Source organism: Nicotiana tomentosiformis, chromosome 3 (assembly GCF_000390325.3).
Source record: "Nicotiana tomentosiformis chromosome 3, ASM39032v3, whole genome shotgun sequence".
NCBI lineage: Eukaryota > Viridiplantae > Streptophyta > Magnoliopsida > Solanales > Solanaceae > Nicotiana > Nicotiana tomentosiformis.
Window position 1 is genome coordinate 31,454,128 of NC_090814.1, and position 8,198 is coordinate 31,462,325.

The 8,198-nt window shown below is 35.3% G+C and overlaps 1 long non-coding RNA gene across 1 annotated transcript; it reads right to left on the bottom strand.

The window, feature by feature from the left end:
- Positions 1 to 2,855: 2,855 nt before the first annotated feature.
- On the bottom strand, positions 2,856 to 7,985 carry LOC117278442 (uncharacterized). The gene is made up of 2 exons (XR_004508815.2): positions 7,287 to 7,985; positions 2,856 to 3,479 (listed from the first exon to the last, which is right to left on the bottom strand). It is a non-coding gene; the product is annotated as an uncharacterized lncRNA (long non-coding RNA).
- Positions 7,986 to 8,198: the final 213 nt, after the last annotated feature.

The following is an 8,198-nucleotide window of genomic DNA, read 5'->3' on the forward strand; positions in this document are numbered from 1 at the left end:
TCCACCCGAACTAACACATCTTCCATTATCCCCTCGGGTATTAAAGTCGTTTGGTCTTCCAGCTGCAACGACATTGGTGCAGACCTTATCTCTCAAATCTCCTTCTCCAATTTCCTATAAATAGATAGAGGCATTAAATTAATTGAGGCAACATAATCACATAAAGATTTATCAAAATTGATAGTTCTTAATGAGCAAGGTATAGTAAAAGTCCCTGGATCTCCACACTTTTATGGGAGTTTATTTTGTAATTTTGCACTGCAATGCTCTGTGAACTTGACCACTGAGGTCTCATCTACTTTCATCTTCTTCGTAAGGATCTCTTTCAAGAGTTTAACATAAGAAGGCATTTGTGAGAGCACTTCTGTGAATGATAAGTTTACATGAACCTATTTAGCACATCCAGAATTCTCTCAAACTACTTGTCCAGCTTTTTTGTACATAGCTTTTGAGGGAAAGGTAGCGCAGGCATATGATTGCTCTCCTTATGTTCCTCCCTTCTCAATTTTCCTTCCTTTTTCGTATTCTGAGCTTTCATTGGTCCCTTCTTCTTCTTCTTCTTCTTCTTCTTCTTCTTCATAACTTTTCAGCTGCTCCCCACTCTCTTTTTCAAGTATCACATATTTTTGGATAGGGGTGGAGTCTTTTAACACTTGCCCACTTCTCAAGGTTACAATATTCATTGTTTCTTTGGGATTTCTTTAAGTATCAGCAGGGAGAGTGCCTGGAACCTTTTCAGATAATATTGTTGCAATCTATCCCACTTGCTTATATAAATTTTGAATTGCTGCCCCTTGTACTTCAAATTTTTCATCAGTTTTCACAATGAAGGCCTTCATGAGATCTTCTAGACCAGGTTGATTAGGTTGTTGAGGCTAAAACTGCTGCCTCGACTGATTTATAAAACCAGAAGCTCCTTGTCCCTGACATCTGGGGTTGTTTTGTTGCCATGCATTAGCGGTACCCACAAGTGAACTCCATGAAAAATCGGGGTGCTTCTGACCTATTGCACTAAAATTATAATTTCCAAAAATATTCACTTCCTCAGTTAAGGCTTGACACTTATGAGTAGGGTGTCTTCTTCCGCATATATCACAGGCTGCATGAGTCTCATTTTGTATCGAGGCTAAGGTGAGCTTTCGTATTTCTTTTGCCATAACATCAAGTTGTACCTGTATAGATGTGTTAGCATCAACTTGGTGAACACTGGTTGATCATCTTCTTTCAGCACTCTCAGAGGTCCACTAATTGACATCTTCAGATAGCTCATCAAGAATTACAACTATCTCCTCTAGGGTCTTCTTCATCAAAGGGCCTTCAACTGCATTGCTCAATGTTCTAACAATCTCCTTAAACCTCTGCCATGCTTCAAAAATAGTTTCAGTCTCTTTTTGGAAAACGTTATGGATTTCTCTTCTAAACTTGCCCGTCTTAGCTGAGGAGAAATATTTATCAAGGTATTTTCTGGTCATCTCCTCCCATGTTCTAATCGATCATGTGGGCAAGCTTTGAAGCCACTGCTTTGCATTATCTTTAAGTGAAAAGGGGAATGCCCTTAAGTACACTGCATCTTGTGACACCCCATTATATTGAAAGGTGTTCATAATCTCCTCGAAGTCCATTAGATGCGTGTTTGGATCTTCGTTCATCTTTCCTCTGAAAACACAACAATTCTGAATGGTTTGAAGCAACCCTTGCTTCAACTCAAAATTTTTAGCTATAATTGGAGGTGGTCTAACACTTAATAAGCCTTGATTGTAGACCAGTCTAGCACAATCAATCAGTGATCTCCTAGGCATGGGAGCTATATTTCTGAACTGGTCTGCAGCCAAGGGTTGATTTTGAGCATTTCTCCGACCTCTCTCTTCTTCATAGATAATCTGTGCATCTCTAATAACTGCTTCCTCAGCATCCCGTGCAACTTTTTCTCGTTGTTGGGCAGCCTCTCTTGCAACCAAATTTACATTATCATCAGCATTTCCACTCATAAGTTCTTTGGTTGAGGATTGCCCAACCTTTTCTGATGTCTCGGTGAGATCTCTTTTCTTCCTCAGCTGTCACAGTTGTTTTTCTATCTCGAGCTCATATGGTGGCACTTCTTTCGTAGAAGCTCGAGTCATGCACTAATCTAAACATGTAACCTGCGCACAATCAACGAACACCAAATGTAAAAAGAGAAAATAGAAATAAAAAGAAAAAATTCCTGAATTAGCACTACAAACTATTTCAAACACTATTGATTGCCAATCCCCGAAAACGGTGCCAAAATTTGACGAGCGCAAAATATACACTTAAATTCTGCTCGCTAATCAAATATATTATAGTATAATATCGTATCCATAGGAATTGGATTTAAACAATGTTCTCGTAAATTCTAGCTTGGTTGCTATCCAAGATGATCAACAGTTGAGATTTATAAGACGTTTAACTAAAATTAACTAAGAATCTAAAACCATTGACTAATGGCAATCGAAACAAGGAATAAGTAAAAAAGGTTGTCAATGGGAGAAGATAGGGTTTTGATAGGATAGGTACAAGATAATTATTCGGGATATAACTCTAGATGATTTACTTCTAATGTTCAAGTGAGTCTCTCGAATTCACTCAATTATTTGTTCAACATTTAGCAAAAACTCCTCTCTCGATTAAGTCTTAACCTCACAAGATGATCCAATTTAAGCACGCGAAGATATGCAAAAATACGTAGTGGATTGGTCTTTAGAAAAATCTCTTTCGATTGTTCTCCTAACTAGGTTTAATCAATGATTCAACTAGCCTCTTTTGATTACTTAGAAGAATCTATGGACTCAACCAATAATATAATGCAAAGATATCACAAGTTATGCCTCTCTCGATTACATGAACAAGTGACTATATATGAAATAATTAATTCATCCAAAAACGATTCAATATATAAAATTAGAGTTACAACCCACAAACAATCATCAATACATCAAATCCATCATACCCTAAAAGCAATTCATCACAAATAAAATTAAAGTATAGGAAAATATAAATTCAATCCAAACTCGGGTCTTGTGTGAGGAAGGAATGAGGAATTCCTTGTGCTTGTGTTCTTCCAACTCCTCCTTAGCCTCCTTAGGTCCAAAGTATGTCAAAAGTCCAGAAATTAATATTTTTCCATGTATTTATACTAAGTAGGGTCGGACCCAGACGAAACTACTTTTTCCTAGCCGAAATAGGATTTTCACTCTGTAAACATTGCACATGAACGCTGCATGCGGCGACGCACCGTATGGGGGATTAGTGGGGAAATCCAGAGAGCTCAACATCTGTCAAGCAACAGAATTTGCACTGCTGCGCCACACCACGCGCCGCAGTAGTTCAAAATTCTCAGAGTGTTGCTTTTTGCTTATGTTTTGACGTCCATACTTGGTCCTCGACCCCCAAACATGTTCCCAGCTTAATCCCTTGGACTTTTACTCAGACTTCAAAGCTCCAAATAGCTCGAATTAGCTCTACAATATGTACATAACTCGGAATCACTCTTACAAGTCATAAAATACACAATAAGTAGAAAACACTATCAATTAAAGTTCAAACACAAATAAAGTACAGTGAATTAGAGTGCAATAAGTGACTAAAACACGATATTATAGCCTACCATGACTTCTAATATTTATAAAAGAGAGTCTCCATATAATATTTAAGGTATATTAGGTTGTCTATAAGTTTGTAAGGTTATTATCCTAATGGTCTGCTAACCGGTGATATTTGGGTAAGGGTTTTAGTTTTTCTAAGGGGAAGGTGTGAGACATCACTTAAAATCTACCTGAGGTAGATCCTTAAACTTAGGCTAGGTTTGGGAAAAGAGAAGCCTATATTCTGTTTAGTTGGTGAATGAAATTGCTAAGTAAGATTTAGAAAAAATGTTTTAAAGCTTGTCTGAAAACTCATTATTTTGGGAGAGGTAGTATATTTTATTTTTTTGAAAGAGAGATGTTATTTGTTTGTAAATTTACAAATTTTTAGAGCAAAAAATCATTTCTTTTAAAGTGTATATACTTTAAGTTGGAAATGGGGTATAACTTATTTGTTGAAATGCCTTAGATTTCAAGCCCATTCGTTGTTTCCTGTAAATGGCTAGGTGTGATTGCTTTTATTCTCCTTTGAAAATAATGCTTGTATTTTACATGGCTCATTCGATGATTTTTCAAAGGGAATTGGTTTTCGTATTTAAATATACCAAAAGCTTGAAAATCAATGAAAGTTGTTAGTGATATGAACATAAGTAAACTGTTTGTTTTGTTAAAACGATTCGTTAAAAATTATTAATGATCAATCATTAGTATATCTAAAGTAAAACTTCTAATTTAATTTTTACCTATGAGTCTTAGTTTGCCTATGTTCCTAAACAAGCAAAATATCAAAAGTATTCTAATAACAAAGTTAGTTTTTCAAAGATACACACATAGAATGATAAATAACAAACAATTATCATTCAGGATAGAAGGAAAGGGAGCTGGACTCTTTAACCATTAGGCTGGTAGGTAAACCAAGCCCAACGGGTTTTGGCTTAACAACAACGAACTCCAAAAAAACAAGGAAAGGGAGCAATCTGGATTTGGAACTTGGGCCTGAATCCCAAAGGGACTCAACAGGCCCAATTCGAAACATGCATACAAAACGATTAAGAAAGTCATTAGTGTATATCGATATAGAACAAAAAAGATAAAAATCATAACAAATGATGGTAATAAAAAGCTAAGGAGTAAAGTCAATTTTATTTTGTGATAATCCTATGAAGATTAAAAAAATTTAGTTAATAAAGGCTTAGAGTAAATCCTTATGCATGGAAAAATCCTCCTATGTTGACCCTGATACTTTAGAATTCATGAGGGTCTCATGGACCCCGAGCAGTACTTGTGTCGGAGAGGGGTATCGTAATCACAAACCAAGTTTTACAACCAAATACTTAGCCACCCACTCTTACTCTTCCTCAAAGGTTTAGACACAAATGAAGTGTCAACTTAGCAATTATCATGAAAGAAGCAGTGGACACAAAGGTTCAGACACACTGAATTTCAACAAAACTATAGAGAACATCATCATTAGAGTGGAAGGATATAAACAGTTCAGAACCAATCACAACACTGACATTAGGATATTTTATCAGAACCTTAAATATAAAGGCCAACTACTACAAGTAGGCTTATAGGGTCCAGTAATATCAATGGCCTTAAAGTTGATTATAGCATGCATCAAGATACTTAGGGAGATTATCACACACATATAAATACAAGGAGAGCTAGTGGCTTATTATCATTAAACCAATTCAAGTTCAGAAGTGTTGGGTTAAGTTATCTGAGCATAGGTAAGTGATAGGGAAAGACATATACATTGATTTTATTAACTCTAATGAACGTTTAACACTTAAGATTCATTAACCAGGTTCATAATACGTAAAATAAGCCAACAAACACTTTAGTATTCTTCAAAACTGTCCAGAGCTGACATATGTATATGCTTGAGACCCAACATCATGGAACAATTACAATAGCACTAACTTAAACTTCCCTAAGATGATAACAAACAATAGAGACATCTATGCAAGTAGAAAAGATCAGTTTTCCTAATAGCATGATATCTAGTATGCAACAATGTACAATTTAATAGGTTTTCCAACTGTTAGAGCAAAATAACACTCCAGTTCATGATCAGATTTTTCCTATACATAGTAGTATTAGACAGATAGGGAGCAATAGGTAGAGGTGTCCATTCTTAGTTGATTAGAACAAAGCAGACAAACCATAGTAAGTTCATTTAAATAGGTAAGTGAGTTTATTAACAAGTCACATCAACAGAGTTCAATTCATGATATTCATATACACAATTTACCATGATGAGCAATGCAACATGATCTAGTCTGGGGTTACTCAAACAAAGCAGATTAACATGAGCAAGTCTTTTAACAGGGATCATTCATTTGAGTACAACATAACACTGCAATAGGGTTAAGATTATATATGGCTACATGTGTATATCTTAGCAGGAAACACAGTGATGCAAGGGTACAATTTCTCAAGCTAAAGGCATAAAAAGGGTTCAAGGACATAACTGGACCAACTAAGGCAGCAAAACAGACGTGAACACAAGTACATGTGTCAATGAAAGACATTCAGTTAATGTTACAGTAAAGGTCTCAAGCAGACATTGTTATAGATTTCAAAGTCATAGGATAACTAGTGATGACAAATCTGGCCAAAACACAGAATGGACATGTTCAGTGATAGCCATACTAATAAGTTCACCACATGATCTCAAACCATAGTATAGACACAGATGAATCACCAAATGTACATCAAGGCAGACATATCAAATATAAGACATGAGCTGCAAAGTAAACTATTCATTTAGCCAAGATAAGACAACATAGCTTCACAAGCGTGAAGGTCAAGTTAATCCTATTACTGGAGATATGAAATCTTAGCAAGACATCAAGAAGAGTTCAAAATATTATTTAACTAACTTATCTAATGTAATAGTGTTTATATGATTATTAATTCAGCTGACAGAGGTGGATCATACATAAAATCAACATGACGTTTCAACTCGACTACTCACAAAGACTTTACAGGATCTGTTAATAAGGATATCAATGCAGGATCATCCTAACTAGCTAAACTATGGAGGTTAAGGTTCATATGACCATCACAGATTGAATAGCTACACAAAAACAATATAGCTATCAGGAAATATCATCAGCCTCAGAAGAAACATGATGACATGCATAGCAGGACATAGTAGAAGCTATATACTAGCATGCATATCATCTCAGACATGATGTCAAGGTGGCACAGTGCAGCAAGTATTAGATGAACTTTCAAGAGGGGTTAAAAAGCCTGATTTAATATTTGGTTATCATAAATATATATATATATATATATATATATATATATATATATATATATATATATATATATATATATATATATATATATAATAATTACTTAATTAACAGAAAGGATCACACATAATATTATAAGCATATGACTTTAACTCGGTTAACACAAAAGCTTAACAAAATTTAAGAGTAACAACAATACATATAGACTTTCAATTAGCTAGGTCATAAGAGATGGAATTCATGCTCAACACAGATTTGATAACAACCAAGACAACATGATTCATCAGGAGAGTCAATAACCTAGCAGTAGAAAAATATGTAAAAGTAGAACATAACAAGTATAGTCACATAACACTAATGCATATCATAAATGAAGGGAAATACAGGGAAAATATCATAAATGAAGGGAATTACTAACCTCTTGTATGGTAGCAAACCAAGTAAATATCGATTCTTAGACGTTTGGAATCACAAACTGACAATAGTCCACTCACAGTAATTGAACTCGACCAAAAATGAAAGAGGAAAAAGAGAAAGTTAGAGAAGAACTACTGAAAACTTAGCAGAAGAAACTTGAATTCTTAATTCTGTATGTGCAGTGGTGTTAGGTGTGTATTGATATCTTGTTAGGTGAGAACATTTAAGATCGTATTTATAGTAGCCTTTAAGCCTTAGGGTTCTAATATATTCAAATAGTTAGTAGATGGTGATGATGGGTTGATGATGATAGCAATATAGATGCAATTAGAGAGAAAAAGAGGGAAGTGCAATGGAGATTTTACTTGGCACGAGAAAATGAGGAATTGACCGTTGAAGTGTGAAAAGCAATCGGTCAAAGCCCTAATGTCCAAAATTCCATGTGTTTGACCTCTAGACATCGAATAGCAATGATAAAGCCAGAAATAATGTCCATGCATGCTCCAGATTGAAAGAACAGAGATGAAGTCCCAAGTCACTCTTTTAGGTCTAGGGTTCAGATTTGGGATTTCGAATCGTAATGATGAAATAGGAAATGTTCAGGTTTGATTCGTGGTGTAGCAGGGGAAAAGGAGATAATTTGAGATGATTCAAGTGACCTCGCACAAATTTGTACAAATTGGAGATTGATTGGGGCTGATGAACCGAGAGAATAGAGAAGGAAAGGGGAAAATAGAGCAGACGGTCAAGATATAAATGAGTAGGGCTTGGGGTGGTCTCTAAAGTTTAAAATGCAAGACGGAATCTGAGCCGTTCGATCGTTTGATCAACGACGCTGATATTTCAGAGAGATGAGAATTATTAAATTGGTTTTTGAGGAAATATTGATGGTCGTTGGATCTCTGTAATTTAA